The sequence below is a fragment of the Zonotrichia albicollis genome, chromosome 3, assembly GCF_047830755.1.
Source record: "Zonotrichia albicollis isolate bZonAlb1 chromosome 3, bZonAlb1.hap1, whole genome shotgun sequence".
In the NCBI taxonomy this organism is placed as follows: domain Eukaryota; kingdom Metazoa; phylum Chordata; class Aves; order Passeriformes; family Passerellidae; genus Zonotrichia; species Zonotrichia albicollis.
The window spans coordinates 41,677,944-41,700,332 of record NC_133821.1 but is presented as its reverse complement, the minus strand read 5'-3'; the positions used below and the strand labels follow the sequence as shown (position 1 = coordinate 41,700,332).

General features: G+C 41.8%; 1 long non-coding RNA gene across 2 annotated transcripts in view; it reads right to left on the bottom strand.

The window, feature by feature from the left end:
- Positions 1-21,994, bottom strand: part of LOC141728680 (uncharacterized) — a 34,078-nt gene extending 12,084 nt beyond the window's left edge. The window contains exons 1-2 of one of the 2 annotated variants that reach the window (XR_012579825.1): positions 21,575-21,994; positions 6,602-6,705 (exon numbers count right to left, since the gene is read on the bottom strand). This is a non-coding gene — a long non-coding RNA (uncharacterized LOC141728680). Of the gene's footprint in view, positions 1-6,601; positions 6,706-8,585; positions 8,691-21,574 lie in introns of those variants that run through there. The other variant, XR_012579826.1, reaches the window with a different exon arrangement.
- Between the last annotated feature and the right edge of the window lie 395 nt (positions 21,995-22,389).

Sequence of the window (22,389 nt, the reverse complement as noted above, 5' to 3'; positions counted from 1 at the left end):
ATTTCCCTGACATCTGCTAAAAAGGGCTGGAAGAAGTGAAAGCCTGGAAAGACTTCTTCCCTGCTGGGTCATTCTTGCTAAGGAGATTGTACCTATTTCTTTCTCACAGGCTGGTGAAGGCAGTGGCAGAATGGAGCCCCCATAACCTTGGAACAGCTGTTCAGGTCCAGCTCTCCAGAGACATCTAATTTTTCACCGCATCACCACATGAAGCAGGTTCATGTTTCCTTTATAGTTCTTGTTGTAGTCATCAGTACTCCTGTAAATAGACCTGAAACAACATCCATAGGCTGGGGACTTTTAGGGAAAGGGGATTAACTCCTTGGTTGCTAGCCACACAAAAATTCATTTTACATCACCACTTTCCCTTCTAGTGCAGCAAGAAGGGAACCACCTGCAGGTTCAGGTGGTTAAAAAAGAGTCCGAAGGCAAGTATGCCCAAATCATTGATTATTCAGCAGGGGGAGGAGGAGGCAGTATATAATCCACTAAGTAAGTTCTGAAAGATACATGATTAGTACAATTAACAGGATCTCGTTCCTTTCAATATGAAACCATCACAGGAGGAAAAATCTCTTAACAATCACTATTCTGTTTATAACTGGGTATGTATCAAGAAGCAGTCTCCTGGACAGAAAGAGAGAATACTTCACAGATACATTTGTTTTTTATCAAAGCCTGCTAAGCCCATTAGGAAAAGAAATTTAAACCCATTGATCTGCCAGGGTTAACGGCAAGATAAGCACGTCTGAGAAATTGGTTCAATATTCAATACCCTATTTTAATAAAGCTGTTTTCCCAGGTTGTGATCTCATCAGCTCTCATAAGCTTAGTGGCAGGAGCTTTTTGAATGTGTTCAGTGGGGTGCCATGAGCATGTAGAGGAGCATCTTGAAGTGATGGGGGAGAGCTGACTGGTCCTGCAAGTCAGGACTTGAGCCCAGCACCCTTGTTGATATCTGCCTGGTTTAGTGATCCATGAAAAGAGACGTGGAGACAATGTACTCTAAATCTGTGACCATAAAAGTTTCCACAGGACTTTGTGGACTTACACTAGAGTAAGTGATATTTGATTTCAAGGAGGAAAAACTACTAAAGTAGAGCATCTATAAATGGATCCATTTTTATACATGCTACTTCTCTGTTAAGATTTTTGACTTTCACTTGGGATTCTGCATGAAATCAAGATATTCCTAATAATTAACTGGAAATAGACACCCCCTGTATCATCTTTTGCATTATTGTGTAGAAATATGAGGTTTTGATGCTGTAAAGCAAGTGCAAGCTGGAGAAATTCTACTACTGTGACTTTCTCTACCCTGCCCAAGACAGCGTGAGATGCTCATCACCCTTCAAACCTCGCAGCATAAAGACTGAACCCTGGGAGTCTATTAATGAAGACCCAGCTGCAGTAAGCTGGGCTCGTGGCTTGGACAGATGGTATGAGACTGCCCAAATAATGAACTGGGAAGGGCAGTTGTCCAAGAAAGTGCTTCAAGTAACTTTAAATGCACATTTGACTTGGTGTAATTTATCAGCCAATGTATGAATCTTTAGTCACAAGCACAGCACCAAGCTCAGGGATGATGTGAGCTGCTTTAATCAGCTTGCCCCTGGGTAGGAAAAGCACACAAGGAGAAGGCAAGTGCCAGCAGCAGAGTGACATGTGCTCAGCACAGAATAGGTCTCCACAGTCACCTCCACCAACTCTGATTCACTCACTGCTGGTACAACACTGTCACCCTCACCTGTAGGAGACTAACACTAACATATGCAACCACCTAAAAACAGTCTGTGCTGGCAAAAAAACATTTGCAAAACAGTCAGTGATGAGATCCAAATGTATTACCCTAACAGATATTTCAAGATGGAAAAAAAAAAAAAGAGTAAAGAAAAGGAAACAAATCACGTGCTAGGGCTATCATGAATAAGAGTTGGCCATATCAAAACTGGTTTCCCTGCAATCCAGGTGAATGACTTGGCATCTAGCAACATTAAAAAGCATTTTATTGAAATGGGCACTGCAGACTGCACCATCCTATCTCTCTGTGTAACCCCTCTGTCTCCATCATTATTGGCTACTCCTTCAGTTTGTGTGTCATCCTCAGATTTTATCAGCAGCAATTTTATATTTATTTCAAGATCACCAATAGAGAAATGGAAATAACACTGGACACAGACTATTTCCTAAAAACCTCACTCCCATCAGTCAGCATTCCCTACGTCTTTTGACTCAAGTCAAAATATTGTGCTGGGGCATGTTGAACGCAGTGCAAAAGCACATTATCTCTCTGCAGTCTCTGTTGATAACTGAATTTGTAATCACATCCAAAATGAAAGTGGTTCTGTTTAATAGGCTCTACCTCCCTGAAAGCTGAGTTGCTTGATATTAATTATATTTCCAGTTAGAACCTCATATTTCCCTGTGCACTATTTTGCCAGATATTAATTTCAGGTTGTTCAGCTTATAACTATCTTAACTGCTCCTGTTGCACCCATCTGAAGGGGTGGCAAAGTACTGGAAAAACTTAAGACCTTTGCAGTCATCTGCAATATTGCCAGCACTCCTAGGCTCATTAAAAACAGATGTTTCCTGAGCCAACCCTCTCAAGACTCCAGATATATTTTGTCCTAATAGATAATGTTTAGCAGACTCTTTGGTTACTTCTTCTGGGAAGTAATCAGCCTTATCCAAGTCCATATGCTGTGGATTTTCAAATATGGAGTGGAAATAATGACATAAGGCCTTTGACTCCCTGCCTTCATTATAATATCTTTAATTTTCCCTGGTTGATAATGCCAGCATTCCTACTGCTCCTAAACCTGCAGATAGTCCTCACTGCCTCTACCTTCTCTCACTAAATCAGAGGGATGGTGTGCTGTGTCTAGCTGCTTCCTGCTGCTTCCTGCTCCAGCAACTCCTTTTCTGCTGCCTCTCCTCCCTCTCTGACACTCCCCTCTGGAAGGGTGCTGTGGTCAAGGGACAACAGGCAAGTTCTGGAGGGGGATCATGAAGGATGCCTAACAACTGCTCTGGGATTCAGAGGCTTTCTGCAATGGGGCCAAAAGCCCTGCTGCCTGCAATTAGAAGGAAATTATGTGAAGACAAAAATTTGAAAATTCCCATTCTCAGGGTCTCTAAGCTATTGTGCAGGGTTTCTTTCTGTCAAAAAAGGTAATGAAAAGTAAGTTAATAGTTGGCACAGAGGCCATAACAAACACAGGGACAGAAGTCATCACTCTATTAATTTTGTGTCTTTTTCCATTTCACTCATTTTTCCCTTTTCCAAATTACCTGGTGCATCTTGTCTTTACTGCCACATGCACAACTGAACTAAAAGCCTTGCTCTCAAAATAAATATCTACTACAAGAAGTTTGTTACTGTAATAGCACATGCACCACACACACACACACACACACACACACACTGCGTTGTAATAACTACAGCTGTGTAGAGAAATCCTCTTAAATCAAAGAAATACCACAACGAATAATGAGAATGTTCAACAAAACCCTCTGAAGCAAACAGGGAAATAAAAAGATTGTTTGACCTTTTAATACTGTAAATACATCTGGAGTGCCCAAGGAATGGCTGCATCCCACAGCCTGCTGAACAAATACCTGATGCCTCTAATAACATCATTTTCCTGCATGTGTCTGTAGCAGCCACATGGCTCCTCTTAGCAGCAGGACAGGACAGCTGGGATTATATGGAGCAGCATTTCCCAGCTGTTTTGATTTCTGTGGGTTTTGTTTAGTTTAGCTTAGGTTTTTCTTCCAGGAACTGTGTCCATTGAGAAGCTAAGTCGTTGAATGCAGCACCCATTCCTTCTCAGCAGAGTTAGGCAATAGCAGAACACCAGGGATGCACGCGTGCAGTCAGTCAAGGGCTGCTTTCTTAGTCAGGACAGCCTGAAGGAGCAGCTGCAGTGAAGCATGTGTCCCACTGGACAAGCTGCACTTCCCTGGGAGAAGGAACATGAGCAGCCTGATCTCAGAGGTCTCCTAGTCCTGAAGAAACTGTGAGGGTTAGAGGGGAATTTTGGTGAATGCCTGAGGCAAGGGCATGTTCACCTCAGTATCTCCATGTCAGGGAAGCAACCTCCATAGGTTTTGGGTTCACCCCATGCAGAAGTGGCATCAGAAAGGGGATTCTTCATTGTCTGAGATGGGGGATGAGTGTATACACTCTCCCAGGCACTTTCTAAGGACTTCCAAAGTATAAACTTGTCTTCTTGGTGCAACCACACACAGACAGGGCAAAGGCCACCAAACTAATTGTGCTGTAATTATCATCCAAACTGGAAGACGAATAGCTGTGAAGCTGCTTTGCACTACTGAAAGGCTAATTTTCTGGGCACTGAACGGTCTGCTGGATCTCTGGAAGCTGAGGTTGTTACCTGCACAGAGCTGCACTGTGCCATGAAGACTCATCAGCTTGTTAAGAGAGGCCAAAGCACAGCTCTGGGTCAGGTTTCCAACACAGTTCTGTTCCCACTGATTTAGGGTCTGTGAAACTCCAGTCCCAAGTATTAGTACCAAACTGTTTGGAAAGTCAAGCCTGAAGCTCTTGAAATCTGCCCTTTTTCATGCTCTTCCAATTACTACTGATCTCCATTTTTAAAAACCTGGGTGTGCTGAGTGGTGGTGTGGTCAGAATGGTAATAGAAATAGATTTTTGCAGTCTGATAAGCTACGCTTGGTTAAAATGTTTTCGCCATTCTTTCTTGAAAGTAACGTTAAGAATGAGAAGAAAATAGTAACAGGGTGTTTAAAATGACAGCCAGAGAAGGCAAAAGTGTTTCACTAATCTCTCATAATTTTCAGGCCGTGTCAGAGGGAAGCCATGACCTACTGAGACTATCAAAATGATTTTGAGCAAACATCACAAAAAAGAGAAACTGTAGGGATTCAGAGAAGGAACAAAACTATTATTTTGATGAAACTTTAATAAAGGGGAAAGAAGTGAAGAATCAGATGGCCTATTTTCATCCGGGAAAACATCATATGCCTCAAGGTTCCAGTCTGGATTCCACACTGTTTAATTTGCTTCTGTTTATGAACAATCTAAAAAGGACTGGAACTGAAATAGCAAAAATGCACCAGCCACAAATTTTTAGGTGGGTGAGTAATAAGAATTATTATGATGATGACACTCAGCAAAGATAAGGAACATTGGAAAAGGGGAAAAAAGATACGAAGGTGACACAAGGAGACAGTCCAAGTCATCACTGTAGATATATCCATGCAGATTCAATCTGTGCACAAACAATAGCAGATAGCTAAAATTAATTCAAAATCTCAAAAATATTTGAGCAATTCTATGTAAGCACTACAAATCCAGCTGAAATCCTACACATAACATTTCTTCATAAGCTCTAAAACTTCCTCAGAGATACTGCACAAGTTAAATGGGGATGTGGTTCCCATTAAAGCAAAATATTAAGAAGACATCCTAGGGAAAGAGCAGAAGACAAGGCTATTAGCAAGGGTTAGGTTTAAAAATCACTATAATAGGGGAGCTGCAAATGGTGCAGGGTGAAAAGGAGGCCAAAGGAACAGGGAAGCTCGAAAAGTATTTTGGACTGACAGCTCTTCCACCTCCAGGATGCCTGAGAGTCCTGGGTAAGGCTGTGCTGACAGAAAGGGTGAGTGGAAGGGTTAGTGTTGGGAGAGAGACAGGAGCTACTGCTGCAGTTGGAGCAGGGCAGGAAAGGGCTGCCAAGGGAGGGGTGGTCTGCAAAAATGGCTTTCCTATAAGACCTTGCCTATCCTGACCATGACTGGGAAAACTGGGACAAAAGTCAGCCTAGGTCAGAAATTTGGACTGAGATGTGGATCAGAGTTTGTGCTGGGGAGAGGTGCAAATCTGCCTGTATTTTTGAGTGGGGCTGGAAGCTGGCTGCCAAACCAATGCTTAAGCTGCTGAAACAATTCATTTTCTGAGACCTTTTATACAATAATATGATGAAGGAATGTGTAATCTTTAGAGTATACTCACTTTATCCCTCCTCCTTAGCTCATAATGTCAGGAAAAGAGACATGCAGTGAACAAAATCACAGCAAAACCACCACAGATAGAAAGAAATATTAAATACCTTTTGCAAACAGGTGTTTAAGCCTATGTACTCATTGCTATAGCAGACCAAGGACACAAGGTGATTCAAAATGAAAATATATTTGTCTATGGATAACATTAGTTTCCAGAGTCAAGGGAGTTAATGATAACAACAATTTTTAGAGTATATTAAATGCCATCCTTCAATACTTAATCCAACCTATCCTTCAATACTTAATCCAACCTCTAACTATTTTGGGATCAGGATGAGATCTAATGGGGCTTGAGAACAAGGTTGAAAGGATTGATTATCCTACATCTGCCTGCTGTGAGGTTCTTACATCTTCCTCTGAAGCATGCAGTGCTGGCCAGGGTCAGAGGCAGGCAGCTGGATAGGAAGGCACCCTGGATTAGCTTGTTTGTACTCCCCCTGCTCTGCCCTGGCTGCAAGCTAGGCAAGGTTTTATGTCTGTAATCCACAGCTCTCCTTGAGGAGCACAGAGGGCCTCTGAAATGCTAAACAACCCAGGGAAAGAAGCTTACCTGAAGCCATGAGTATCCCAGCAGTCAAACCTCTGGCACAGATTTTGGCATCTTCCTCTTCTAAACGGCTCAAGGTTTGGATGTCTTTGTTTTCAGCCCTGTATCTGAAAGATAAAGGAATTAGCGGGATTTCTTTAATCTTTGTGTTCTCCCAGATAAGTGTATTAGAGGAATTTTGTAGGTTATGGAAATATTTATTTTGAATTAAAATTAAAGCTGCACCACACTGTGTTTATTGTATCTTAGTGTAGGGCACAAGTGAGGCATGCAGTTTCCTATATCTGACTGCAGAAACATCATTCCTCTTGCCCAGACCTGGATAAATGAAATAACAATGCTCATTTTCAGCAAAACCCAGTTTATATCTTATTGTGATGCAGCACACATGGAGCCCAAAATGTCTCCTTAAATAGGTATTTTATTTTCAAAATTTCATGGGGAAATTGATTTTGGCTTTCAAGCAGCACAGAACTAGAGGTGTAACCTAGAGCATTATGGAGTTGGCATGCCTGGTTACTGACATATTGTATACATATAATAATTGTATTTTTGTGTAAACTTCTTTTAGTGAACTTAAGAATATCTGGTCTGGCTTTACCTGAGCTCTCTCTAGCCAGTTTCTTCTAATTTAACCAGAGGAGAGGTTGCTACTACTGTCAAATAATATGGAAGAGGTGATAGTTAACAGGCAGACATGTTTCATCACTATGAGACTATCACTGTGTCCACAAAATTTCCTTCCCACCTCCAACAGAAATATAGTTTTCAGAAAAGATCAAGCCCAGAACACACTCTAAATCTCACAGGCAATGATTTGTAAACCAGTGACCATTGTTCTGGGGTGCAGTGCTCCTCTGCCTAAACAAAGGGATAGATGGGAAGGTGAGGAGTACAATATGAACACCTTCCTTCTCAGAACCTTATGGTGTCTCTCTGATTCCTCCTCATGGCAGTGTGAAGCCCTCCCTGAACAGAGCAGCCCACAAGCAGCATAGCCCAGCACCAGCTGAACTACATTGTCACCTAACAACCCTAACAACTGTATCATAACCTTCCAAAAATCTCTCACTCTTAGTCCTGGCCCAGTCAACACTCAGAGAAATGCAATTTAATTAACCCTTTGCCACAAGGACTCCATTCAAGTACCCCATCCAGATAAGCACTAATGTTGGCTCAGTTATATTGCCTCAGTTTCTCTTGTCAGTCCTTTTTTTTCTCCCTTCTGCCTTCGGTAAGCTCTTTAGATTCAAGCACTAACCTCAGGCCAATTTTTTATTTCAAAGCTGGATTACTGCCTTAACTCCCTCTTCCCATTTTTCTACCACTTAGTTCAATGCTCTCTACTGTGAGGATATAACACAGCAACAAAGGACCAGGAAAAAAGGCAAGAGATTAAAGTATAAGTGGATCTAAATACTTAATCGCTGGAAGGAAGAAAAGTGTGACCTACCTTAATCAGAAACAAAGTGGTGACAATAGGCTTCAGCTGGATGTGTACCTAATTGTTTATTTATTTGGTTAGTTATATATTTATTTTTTTTTTTAAGGCAGCAGGTATCAAGAAAACATGCTTGAAAAGGTTTCATTCAAATGTGGCTTCAGACAGGATTTGGAAGTTTTCTACCATTTGGAATCAATCAAGGCATCATTTAAGGAAAAAAAAAATAAAATCAGCTTTATGAAGACTAGCCCACGAGACAAAAGGCTGTCAAGAATTGTAGATTGAACCCATGTGTGTAAATTACATAGATTTAAATACAACACAAGGATCTTTGTTGGCTATTCTTGAAACTTATCCTCATGCCTTTCAAACTGCGTCTTGAAGCTCCAGGCTCTGGAGTCAAGAGATTATATAAGTCTCACCTTCCATCACAAAGTAACACTGAATGTCAACAAGGTTCAGATATCAATAAAGAACCTCTTTCATCTCTCTCTTTCTGACTTATGATTTTTGAAGGCAAAGTTATGAGGATGGTGTACCAACTTGTCTTTTGAGTCGCTGGAGTGAGCAGTGCAGTACACATGGGGCTGCTGTAAATGTGCAGCTCTCTCAAGGCTCTTGGCTGCATCCTTCACTCTCTCTCCAGTTGCTCTGGAAGAAAGGACAGAAGATTTGAATGGCCAGTGCAAACACCTAGACTTGTGCCACCTCCTGCCTTGTGGGAAATCTGGGAGGAAGACTTGTTCTGCTGAGACTTCTTGGCCCACCCCAGACAGAGTGTGCCTTTGGGGTCCCCCAGACTGAAGCAATGAGCAGCTGAGAGTGATACATGGATTGCTTGAACCTATACCTTATTTGCTCCCCTCCTCTGAAGCACTGCAGCTTGACTCATCACTGTAACTCATCTCAGTAGCCTCTTGAGCTCTGAGCTAGATTGGGTTTCCTTTAACAAATCAGCCTTCTAGCCCCCATTTTAACATTAATTGATTGGAGATGCTTTTAACTGTTCCTTCTGGGTGTATTAATTTTTTACAGATTGAATTTGGTTTGATGAGGCAGGAAACCTGAAACTATTCCTGGCATCTCCTGCATACTCAGAATAACCACTCTAATGCATTCAGAGCAGCACACAGCAACAGGGGGGTAGCAGAGCAGGGCTGGGCACTTCCAGAAGAAGTGGGGTAGGGTGAGCCTAGGTAGTCACCTATCCATTTCTAAAAGACATCAGTAAGTGATTGCTTACCCATTTCATCTTTTATATTAAACACTCTTTTCCCAGCAATGCAGGCATTTTGATCAGGCTGGGCTGCTGACATTAACAGATATTTAATATACTCAGGAGAAATATGATCAAATGTTTGAAGTGTCTAGTAAATGTGCTGTTAGCTGCCCTCTCAGGGAGGCTTAGTGCAAGCTATTGTGTTTTGCTGAGCAAGAGAAAGGCTGGAATATTAGACAAGGAATCCAAAGGCAATTTTATCAGCAGTGTTATGCAGCCCTGGAACACATTGCTTTTCTATTGGAAGCTTTTCGGTTACAGCCATCAAATTACTTGCTATTCTTGAACATTGAAATGCCATTTTGCATTTTAAGCCTTCCAAGCTGGTATGTGTAAAGGATTACTGTGCTCAGCAGCAATACCTCCTTCTTCTGCCACTGTGGTGAGGCTCTGGACAGGGCCAGGCTTTGATGCCCCATTAAACCAGACAAAGGTTTCATCCTTCCTGCTCACCCAGACAGGAGTGGGAGAAACATTTGGCCGAATTCCTCTGTCACATAGCCCTACTCAGGTCAATGTTTAGCCCGTAGATGAGGTTTACTGATTCTATTCCTAGCAAGGTACCCTGAATCACCAAATAAGCTTTGTCCATCTCAGAGAGTGTTTGTTTCTTCCCACAAGATTTTCTATCCTTTTATTTACAGAGATGCAGTACTAGCAAACCCCACCATTACAGCTCAACTGTTCTGCTCCTGGAGCAGAGAAAATAACAGATGAGAAAATAATTGCCAGAAGAGAAAGAGGGTTGGCCACACCAGAAGTTATATAAAAGAACATCAGGAAAATAGACTGGGAGAAGATCCTCCCTGAAAAATATATCTCTGTCTATTTCTCCTCTCTTTTTCAGCTTTTGGTTTCATAAGAAGGAGCTTGAGGCTGCTCCTTCCTCTTGGCACAGGAGGGATGCTATGAGACCTCTGTAGGGTAGGCACTGTAAACACTCCCTTGCAGATGTTTTCTCATCCTTAAATCAGCATCTCTGTCCTGCAGGATTCTTCCACAGGGCTATAAAAGGGAAACCAAGTAAAAGTGAAAAGCCACTTTTTTTGCAAAAGGCCAGGTTTCCCTTAGGGAAAAATGGTTGTAACATTTACAGAAGAAATTCCATTTATTACTAAGTTACATAGATTAGTGACATGCACAGTATTTTTGGAAAGCATCTCCATTCCTTTATAACTTCCCAGTGTATCCAAATAATACATATACAGCCATGTCTGGACTAGATGCAGTCCTTCAAAATGCTCCTCTCCAGACAAAAGCTCAATTCAGCCAAACTGAAAGACCAGCTTTTATTTTGTATGAAAGAATCCAAATACCATTCTTGTGGTATACATCCACACCTTACCTGAGGTAGTCAGTCCCAGCAGTAGCCTGAAGCCTAGGACATCCCTAAGACCCAGGAGTCCTCATCCAAAGCACCCATTAGATGATTTTAATTCATCCTGAATTCAGTCCTGTCTGCCTTTCCAAGAGGCAATGCTAGTGCCTTGTGAGGAAGGACTTGGACCACATAATCAGTTATGTGGTGCTGCTCCAGGGCACAAGTGAGGACAGCAGAGCCAAGCATTATGCTCTGGGGTCCCTGCACCCACCCAGTCTTCAGCACCTGTACATGTTCCTTTAGCACCTGTACATGTTCCTTTAGCACCTGTGCATGTTCCTTTTCTCCCTCCTCCCCACAGCCTGGGCTAAACAGCTCAATTAGCCCAGAAGCAGCCCAAGGCAGTGACTCAACAGGCTGAACAGGTAGTGCAGTTGGCTTCATTCTGGGCATTGAGATTAGTCATTAGTTGGTCATGAGGGTCGACAAGGAGGTGGCCAGGGCACTACAGGGGATTTTAACCCAGTGTTCAAACATCAGCAGGTGCTGGCTTTTGTGAAGCAATGGTCTCATTGAGAAAAACAAGTCCTGGGCCCTCCTGTTTTTCAGAGCAGCATGCTTATTTTAAATTCAAACCTGCTGTCTTTTTCTGCTCTTCTTTTTCTATTGCTAAAAATGGTTTTATGTCAGATCTTGATGGATATGAATTGTCTGCCATATGTTGTTTCCTTTCCTGACTGTTATCTCCATATGTCAAATGTACTTGGATCTGATGATCTCCATACAAATGATAACAAAACAAACAGACAAGGAGAGGCCAGACTACAGGGGAAACAGAATCTCTACCAGAGAGCTGAAATACCAGAAGACAGCCTTTCGACAGGAGACTGTACTGTTTACATGCTGTCACTCAAAAACAGTGACTCCTTCTAGGCACTCTCACACATTACTTGCTCTGTGCTAAGACAGGATGTGTTCAAGGGGAAATTCCCTGGGGATCCACCACCAAGCTTAGGATATACAGAGTAGTGAGAGACATAATAAATAAGGTTTGTTTTGCCTCCAGCATAACTAGTGCCAGGCTTTTAGAATTTGGGGTTTTTTTCCTGGTAAATTGGGTAAATTATCAGAAGTGCCTCAATTGAGGTAAATTTACCAAATATTTGGTCTCTTAAGTCCCTTAGACACTTAAGAAAAATGGATCTTTCTATCTTAGTCGCTTTTCTCCTTTATTTTCTTCTTACCATATTGCCATTTTTGGGGTGTCTTTGAGACTTCTCCCACTCTCCAAGACAGCAAACAGCAAGGCATATTTAGAAAACACAGGATCATAAATACCTCATAATAAAAGACAGTTGGAATCCTACCATGTTGTCTCTAATTACTTTTTCCCTAATGGTCCTAGTTTTGCTTTTCTAGAACAGACACAGGAATTGCTGCTCATCCTTCAGGCTGTTCCCCCCTGCAATGGGCATCTGTGAACATGGTCGTGCTTGGTCTGGCCAAAGTCTCCTTGCCATGTCTGTTGAATAGAGGACAGGATATTCCAGGGAGACTGGAGACCCTGAGGACAGGTGAAGCCTTGCTCCACAGTGCTTTCCTCTCCTCTCTGTGATGGGAGCTTTCTCTGAGGCAACACAGATCCAGAGCCATGTGTGCAGCCCTTGTAACCCTGTTGCATCACTGTAAAAGAATCATCTTTCCAATGGAAAGCATACGTGTAGCCCTGCCTCCTTCCTTCTGTGCCCAGACTTTCCTGACACAGTGCCTTTCTTCCTGGCTAAATCCACAAGGAATGAAATTGTTCTTTACAGGCTAAGGTAAATTTGTGCAGCTCCTGAGAAAGAACCCACCAGCAATGTAAAAGTTAAAAACCATATTTCACGTATGATAGCTTTTGACTTCCTCAAGGTCTACATCTCTGAATCCTTTTCTTTCTTTCTTCCCCTCATAGTTATTGCCTTGCTGAGCTGCTCAAGAAGGAAAGCACAGTGTTGGAATAGAGATCTCTCCAAGGTTAGAGAAGACACCTTTCACTTTAACGAATGACAGTCTCCATCTGGTTAGCATCCCTCTCATGTGTCTGTAACAGATACAGGCAGAATTGATTATCTTTACTTCAGGCCTACTAATTAAAGCCCTGCTCTGATGTAATGGTATCACTAAAATTTCCACTTAGGTCATCTGTGTTTTTCTCTGGATCTGTTTTTTTTTCTTCAAGACAGAGGCGATTATATTTAAGGGAGTGAATTTTTTAAGGGAGACCAGACAGTAAAGAAACGAAAGGAGATAATGAGTCCAAACAATCAACACAAAGGAGTTTTATTCTAGGAGACCTAGAATAATTCAGGTTTGAAGGGATTTTAGGAATCCATCTAAACCAAGCACAAGCTCAAAATAATCTTCAAAAGCAGTCTGGTTGCTGAGGGCCCTGTCCGAAAGTTTTGAAAATTGTCAAGGATGGTGATGCCAGCCTCACTGGAGACTTGTTCCAGTGCTGAATTGCACAGCTTACAGGCTAATACAACAAGCAAATAAAGGGATTTGTGGCTGGCATCTGTCTCGAGCTACCCTTTCAAGACAAAACATGGAAAGCAGGCTGCTTTGTGGCTGCTATTTGCTTGGGACTCAGCATCTACCCAAGAAAACTTCAAGGCCCAGAAGAGGAGCTGGTAAATTGGTGTTTCAAGCTTTCATTTACCTACAAAGCACGTCAAGGATGCTAACTCCTCAGGAAGTGTAACTCAGCCTGTACAGCCTTATGGTGACCAGAGAGGAGCAAAGAAGGTCTGTTGCAATTTGCCTTGAAGAGCTGCTCTTGTGAGCCCAGGATATCCCTCACCAGAGGGCTGGCCACACTGCTCTTCAAAACCAAGAGGGTTTAGGGACTCACTTATCACTCATCATGCTACCAATGTTTCATTAGTCTTACAGTGTTACACAGACCTGCTTTGCTGGATAACATGGCTGCAGCAAATTTCCTTCCATCTGTCCCATAATCTTTTCCAGGACTTCACTGAGAGATCCATGTCCACAGTACACTCTAGGGGGCAGTCACAGAGGGTACAGGCAGAAATAAGCAGCAATGAGCAATCCAGGTCAGAGGAGCAACAAACCAGGTCGTGCCAGCTTCAGTGCCAAAGTGGATGCATCAAAACTGTGCTCTGAGTGGTGAGCCACTGCTGAAAGAGATCTCACTGGAATGAGTGCTGATGCTTGTGTGAGCAGTCAGGCGCATGAGACAGACTGAACCCTTCAGAAAATGCCTCTTTCTAAAACTCAGGTTGCCACTTGTTAGTTTGAGTGTAGTTAACAGAGGTCAGAGGTTCCCTGTAGCTCCTGGGTGAGTCCTTCACTTCACAAACCTTGTCACCCTTTGCTCTTGTGACCATGGTGGTCCCTCAGACCTTTCTCATTGATGGAAAGGAGATTGCAGCTGACCCTTGAATAGTCAGGGAAAGCTAAGATGTGTTTCTTAGAAGTTTCAATGGACATGTAGATTATTTGTCAAATTTACTAACATCTAAGATTAAAAGTTTGCTGTTGGCTCGACCAATACTAAGCAGACTTGTTGGGTTGGCTGTCTTTTACTTTTTGCTGTTACTACTTGCGTATTTAGAAAATTAAAAAAAAAAAAAAAGAGTTGATCCAAACAGAGTGAATAGACAGTACAACATGCTTGCACACACAGCGGTTTTTCTTTGAGTAATTCTTGAACAACCTCTCAAGTCTGAGATTTCAGTATTTAGCAGTACAGTTCACACTTGTTAAAGTTCAAATCTTCTGGGCCACTTGCTCTTAAGCCATAGAAGTATGCTTCTTGGAAGTGCAATATAAGTAAAGAAATAAGAGAAAGAATTCAATTTAAATACATAATTCAATTTAAATTCAAGAAAAATGACCCTGGCTAATTTTTCTTACCCATTCAGCTTTCTAGGACTCTGGCCTTCTGACAGTTCTTTGACAGGTGCTCTGAAAGCAGTAACCAGTTAAGCAAAAAAAACTGGGATATGGGAAGGGCTGGAGACCAGGAGGGATCCCTTTGAGTGGACTATGACCAACCCAGCATTAGGGCTGAAAGAAAGCAACAATTTCAGACCTTCCTTCACCACAGCCCAAGTTATCAGAAGTCTGTCTGTCTATAAGGATTTACATAGTAAATAACTCCTAGTTTTGTCTCTGACCATTAAGTACCACTGTTATTGCCCTTGGGGAGCACTTAATGTCTTTATCTATTTTAATTTCATATCATTTTGCACTGGTTCTTTAGAAATGCAATTTCATGCATTGCTTTGTTTCAGTCAATACCATCTAGACAAATTGAAGTCACTACATAAACAAGCTCCTTAAAGGTAATAATGCCCTGCGATGAAAAGAAAATATTTGACTGCTTCATAAGCTAGAGCAGGAAGGAATTGAAAGGACCACTACCAACATCAGACAACCTCACTATTTAGTTTTATATTTCAAGAATTTGATTGTGTTTTGTTGTCAGACTCTTGCATCTCAATTCAGTACTGTTTTTGCCAATATACATTGCACTTCAAAGCTGCTGGTGTAATTGCTTCTGTTTAGATGGTGCCCTTTAATCAACACAAGGCCTTGCACTACAGACAGCATATGTGGAACTCCTAGAAAGCTTTGCCAAGCCAGAACATTCACAGGCTCTAAAAAAACCAAACCTCTCTGTGACTGGGAAATAATAGAAATCATAAAGCTTCCCTAATTAGTGCATTCAGTTTTGGTGCCATCTAAAGACGGAAGCATGTAAGTCTCCATGTTTAAAATTAATTCTACAAGGTAGAGAGGAATCACTGTAGTGCACAAGCAGAACCAGGAAAGATGAGAGAGGAGGAAATGGAACAGCAAAACGACCATGGCAGTAATGATTATGGCTAATAACAAGATGTTGCAAAAGCTAAATTGTCCAGAGAGAGAGGCAGAATATGTGTGTGTGTGTGTGTGTGTGTGTGTGTGTGTGCACAAGGGACTAGAATCAAAAGGGTTAACTCCCAAATCTCAGGGGAGTTGAGAAAGTTTTTTAATATAAATAACTTCTTAAATGAAGTTTATCTTACAGTCTATTTAGTCATTGGAAAATGACTGTTCAAAGGTTTGAGATTTTTTTTCTGAAATTAATTCACCATTTGAAATTGGATCTGAAAACCTGTTAATGAATTCAAGTGATCTACAATTCATTCACAAGGTGGTTTTGGAAAAATTCAGTACCCAAAATTGCCCTGGTTTTGTATAGATTTCTAGATAGATTAATGTGCTTCTCTATCCCTAGCTGCTGTGCCTTATTAATTGCTAACACTGGTTTTCAGAGGCAGAATCTATTGCAAATTAAAAATTCACTGTCTGAAAAAAAAAAATCGCACACCAGCTAAAATTAATGGTAAAATGTAAAGGATGAAATTTTTCCCTTTCTGAAATTTCTGTGGGCATATCTGCTCTTGGGAGCTCTTGCCTCCAGCTTCCCTCAGGAGAATATGGAAGGGACAATGATAACAATGTCCCAAAACAACAAAGGGCTTGCAAACATCACAGCAAAGGACTAGAGGAATCAACTTGTGGGAAAAGCAGCAGTTTGAGCCTACATCACTTGACATGAGACACATTTCAGACAGATGTTTTGCGTAAATTGAAGAGTTTTCCCAAGCAAGGACAATCCCAGCAAATTCATTTGAAATCACAAATGTTGATAGCTAGTTAATGAAAAGAATCCCTGAAATTTTTGATATTTGTATAGTGTAATGAGTGGAGGTGTCCTGAGTTTAGGTGGTACCTTTCTTTGCACAAATGAAGGATGGGCACATTCCATCCTGCTAAAGCAGTACATCTCTAAAGCCCCCAATATCTGGGATAATGACAACAACACAGATACTACAACCCATGAATGTAGCTGCTGTAGTTTAATTTTATTAAGTGACATCTAAGCAGGAAAAAGTAACTTCCTGCATGTATTTGAAGATCAGAGTTGAAAAAGGGCAGCGTAAATGGTACCTAAATATAACAACATGTCTGTATGGTGCTAAGCAAGTCAGAGGATCTGACTGCAACACAGTGAGGATTCACACATGCCATATATCTTAAATACATTACAGGTGAGTTCCCTGATTCAGCTGCTCAGATGGATAAAAAATGTGAAGTATCATTTAAAAAAAAGAGTTTCTATCAGTGCAATCTACCAAGCCAAGGGACAGAATTGCCAGAAAAGGGGTAGAACTCACAATTTTGAGATACAGGCATTCAGTTTGATAACTGCTCTGTCCAGAGGCAGCTAGAGGGAAGATGATTTGGTCTTTTCCATGTATAGCTATGATTTTCTAGCAGTCAGCATTAGGGGAAAAAAGAAACTTCTGTTTTCCTGAGGGTAAAATAATCCACTCTTTCAAATTCATTTCTATGGCAACATCGATGACTCCCAGAGAATGGGACAGCATGTCCTCCACTTTGTGCCCCGTCTTCAGACAACACTTCCCCTGCTGGGCACCTCTTTCTGGAACTTATTGCTTCCTTGTCAATGGCAAGCCTACATCCATCACTGCTGCTGTAGGTTATGGCATCAGGCTTGACTCCAAAATCCATGGAGGCAGGACTGACAACAGGCAATAATTTAAATTAATTGAGATTTCCCTCCTCATTTGGAAACAACTCAGGGAAAACATAAACCTTGTCATGTTTGAAAGACGGCTTAATACTACACTCCTGAATGAGATATGACTGAGCCTTAATCCCACTGAGTGAAACTTGACCTGTTTGTATTAGAGGTTTATTATTATTATCTCTGATATTTCTCCCACTCTAAATCCTATGTGCATCATTTACATGGGATTTTTAAATGGCAAAGCAAAATCTCTTTGGAGAGACATTTTCCCATTTTAATAACATTTTCACACGCATCAGCTAAGTCAGTCACTGTTGCAAGATCAGTCTCTGCAGTGATCAAAATTAAATGCCAGCTGATCTCCTGGGAGGCTACAGACTGAGCCCAGCACAGCAAGATGCTGTGGTAGGTACTGATGCTCTCAGTGAATCCCATCACTACTTATTCATGTGTTTAGCAATAATTAAACACCACGTTCTTACAGAAATCACAGGATCCTAGTCCAGCAATTTTTCCTGAGGAAGTTTCTTTATACCCTGAGATCAGACTTCAAACCACCTCACAAAGTGACAAGTTAAAACGTCCCTCCACTGTGGATCAGGTGAAGAAGTGGCCCTGAAGTTAACACAGGAGCTTAGAGGCAAAGATGGGAGGAAGATGGTTCCTATCAGGAACCTAAGAAGTAGATATCAAATTTATGCTTTGCTCTTGTTTGGACAAATTCAATTACAAAGCTTCTGTTTTTCAAGAAGGAGCACAGTGTAACTTCTTTTTTTCTCCTCCCCACAGAACAGGTCTCTCCCTGTCTCTGCTGCAAGGAGCTGAAAGGAGAACTAGAAAGACCAGAGTGCAACCTCCCTAAGTCATGTTCAGCACTGCCTGGCTTAACCAGAGCTGGCCTGGGTTCATCCAAAAGGAACACTGGGAACTCTTAGTACCAGCTATGTCTTTTCACAGGTAAGGTCCTTCTTCCTAAATGCTGTGATCACATATATCATGCTCATTTCCTAAGGATGATAGCCCACAACACCAAACAGTTCAGGAACCTGTGCCATCAAAGACCTATGGATTTGAATTAACAGACAGTATATAACATGTTCTTCTGAGGACACCAGAGGGAAACAACCTCACTTCCAGAGGCAGGAAATACTCTCATGTCAGGGGTTCTTCCACAGTCACTTTCTTCTGTCATCCCCCAAGAATATCTGTCTTCTTAATAACCTGAGCCCCTACACCTCTATAACAGAGAGCATTTGCTGTGAGAATAATCCTGAAGGGAGGGATCACCCAGAATTTTTTACAGGACTAGAAACAATTTCAGAGGAAAAAAAAAAAAGCAAACCCAAAAGTACAGTATATCTGTATAATAAAAGGCCTTTCATTCTCTCTGAGGTATGAAATGGATCAGAGGTCACACAAGTGTTTTAATTGTGAGTGCATGCAGAATTCTTTGTTGTCCTTTATGTGCTGCAGTTAGAGGTGATGACAAGACACCCAAAAATTATTGAGAGTGCAAACTGGCACTGTTATAGTTCCTACGTGGGCTCAGATTTTGAAAAATTAAATTTTGTTTGCAGGTTGCAAATGAACAAGGTCATGGGAAATGCTATTTTATACCTAGTAGCTTTCTAAATTTATGCCACTTTTGTTGTGTGGGGATTGTGCTCAGCCTCAGTAATCCTGTCTTCAGACAAGAGGCAGAAGACCTAAGGAAATGTGCTACCATATTTAAGCATTTGCTAGTAACATTCTGTGATTGGAACTATTATAGCATCTGAGCTAGTCTTGCTTTGCACCTTGCACAAGGCATTCATGCTTGAACAAAGAACATACAAAATGCTACTCTTTGGATTTGGCAGCATGTTATAGGCATTTGGCACAAGCATAAATTTCAGTGTAAAGTGCAAGGCAACAAAGAATCCAATCTCATTCACTCCACAAAGAAAAGAGGGGGGAAAAACGAGTATTTTGCACTTACCTAATGATAAAATTTGCCAGGGCTGAAGAGCCTTTTTTTTTTTTTTATGTTCCTACCAGCCTTGCTTTTAAAATGGAAAGAATGGTAGCTGAAGGCAACTAATAGCTTACAGAGTCATTCTCAGCAGTGAGATTTGAATGAGGAGATGAAAGAAGTCTAAAGGGAATGAAATCCCCAGACACAGAACTATGATCCTTTTGGGAATCGGTCCCGTAGGGCCACTTAGCAACAGGCCACCATCCAAGCACAACACCCCTGAGAGCAGAAGAAAAACTTTCTTCTTTGTATCTTGCCCTCTCTGTTGGAAATACTGTTTTCAGCGTATTCCCTGGGGAGTCAGAGGCTCATCAGGAAGAAATAAAGCTGGCCAGTCTGGGAGTGATTGTGTCTCATGTTCTGCAAAGGCACACATTTCTCTTATCCCCAGGAAGAAAATTGCCTCATTTTATATTCAGATTCAAATGTACTGAAATTATAAGCAGTAGAATAATTATGTTCAACATGACACACCAGACCTGACCTTAATAAGACAGCCTGGTGTTCTTAGCTCTTATGGACTGGCTCCTTCCATTTGTAGACCTGGGGGTCTTTTCCACATTCTCCCTCCAGTAAAAATAAGTTATGTGCTTTTTGCATCATGTCCATGTGTGACCCAGGGGCTAAAGCAGTAACTCATTCAGTTCTGTTGTGTCTGAATGCTGGCCTGGCCAGTGCCACTAACATAGATACAAAGAAAGTAAACATTTACTTAGAAAGAGCAATAGACATAGCTGGGGAGTTATTTTTAACTCCTATTAGTTTGGTACTGAATTTTAGCAATGCTAGAAGAAACAGTGACACAATGAATTGGCTCCACTAGAATAAGAACATACTTCTTTCACAAAAGTATTTGGTTTCAAAATCTGTCACAGACCAAAATCTACCAGGCTTCTTCACTTCTGACCACCAGGCCACATTGGTATTCCAGTGCTAGCCCCACACATCTCTGCCAGTGCTGCTCAGCCATGACCCAGAGGCCCTACTGCTGTAGCAGTGAGCACCCACACTATGCAGACAACTCATTTTTCTGATGGAATAGGTGGAACACAAAGCCATCACACCAGTTGCTATGTCTCACTTTGTTTGGAAACCTCCCTGTACTTAGGAGATGGAAAGCTGTAGGATGGGAAGGAGCAGGAGGAACAGCTCCATCCAGGACATATCCTTTGGAACCTGCAGATGTGGTTTTTAATCCCTCTTTTCCTTGGGGATCAGTTAATCAAAAGTACATAAGAGATGAAGATCAACACATCAGCTTTCTCCTCAGTAACAAGAGCAGCTGGAGAGAAATGTGTGGATATAACTTACATCTAATGACTATGTGCCAATTCCACTCCCCAGAGAGGTGCACACATGAAAATTTGGTTAAGAGCTTGCCCCCACCCTCCCATCCCCCTTTTCCTGACAGACAAGGAATTAAGGTTTTTGCAACTAAATATCAGAAAACAGGTTATTAAAGTGCTTTCTTCTGGAATTTATGCAAACATTGCTTATTACCAGTTCAGCTTTTCATATAATTTCATATTTCTTCAAACCAAAGGCATGAGACATGCCTTAAAACCCTGAATTGTTACTTGCTAGGTGTAAAATGAGGCACTCTAGTATTTCCTTCACAGGGATGCTGGAAGGATAACACTGCAAATGCTTGAAAGGTGTTCAGAGGCTGTGGGTATAGATGTTGTACAGTATGAGGAAATACAAAAAGAACTGACTTGTGTCTTTATTGGGAAATTGCATACATATGCATCAGACCAGGAGACTTGGAGAAAATATTTCTGTCTTATTTTCCCAAGTCTGTCCTTGATATTTATTTTAGGGGATGGTGAAAAAAGCACTTTTCTTCTCAGTGCATCCATCTCTCCAGCCATAGTATGGGAACAATACTACTGACCTTACTGAGGAGCTGAGGAGACTGGGAGAGCTGAATTCACTTACGTGCAGAATGCTTCACGATTTGCATCACAGATCATGGGTTAGAATGAACAGTGTCCTGGTGCAACCCCAATGCAGCTGATTTTGAGCCTCTCATATTTCAGTGTTAAAGCAAGGAAAGCAAAAGTTAGTCTTGCTTTAACCAGCCTTGAGCAAACTGCCTGCACTTTCTGATGTACACACCTTGGAAAAGGATGACCTGGCACACTGTAGCCCTTGTGTCAAGGACAAGCACACAACATGAGGTTGCCTCTGCAACAGTGACAGGCCATACCACCTCTTGCATGAAGCCCCATCCCTGTTCAGTGAGCTCTACAAAACAAACTACAAACAAAACCAGAGGCTACAAGAGAACCCAAAACCTCCGTAGTACCTTGTTCTCCAGAGCTTCCCTGGCAGAAGTTCCTCCATGCCTATGATCTGCCTCGGCGAGCCTGGCAGGACAGCAGGAGCCTCATGGCAGTTTGTCATTCAGAATTGCAGGTCAGGGACTTGTGTTCCCTTCCCTGTAGAAAGCCTCTGACAGTAATTTTCCAAGCTACAGTGTATTCTATGTCTCTGAGGAAGATCCATAATCTGAAGTTGGAGAGGGTCTCTTGCACGGCAGGAACTGGTCAGTGCCCTGCTGCTTCCCAATGAATGCTTCCCAATGATTTTGCGCCTTGTCCTATTTTGCATGGCCTCAGCATTTATAGTCTGTAGCCTCCTGTACACCCTGCTCTTTGCAGTGCCACCATGAAAATGTCTGTATAAATGTGAATTTCAATAGCCATTATACTCCCAGCAACAGCAATTGCGTTCGGTGCCTCAGAGCCTGCTAATCTGCAGTAGTCATGAGGTTACTTATCTCCTGCTCTTTTCAAATACCTCAGCAGCGGATACAAAAGGGAAATGGCAGGAGCTATTCTTCTCTGGAGTCTGAGAGGGTGTTTTTTTCTCTTTTCTCTCTCTCTCTCTTTTTTCTTTTTTTTTTTAATACTGTACTGTTGCTACATTACCAAGCATCACATTCAAAATCCAATGGCAAAGTTTGCAGATTGCAAGAGAGAGAAGAGATGAAAATCTCCCAAATTTCTGCTAGTGTAAAGCTCTCAGCCCACAAGGGCAGCAAGCTGCAGGTTCCAGAGTGCTTAGCTGTCTGTTAGCTAATTAAAGCACTGTGATCTGAGAGCTTTGAAAGATTTAGTT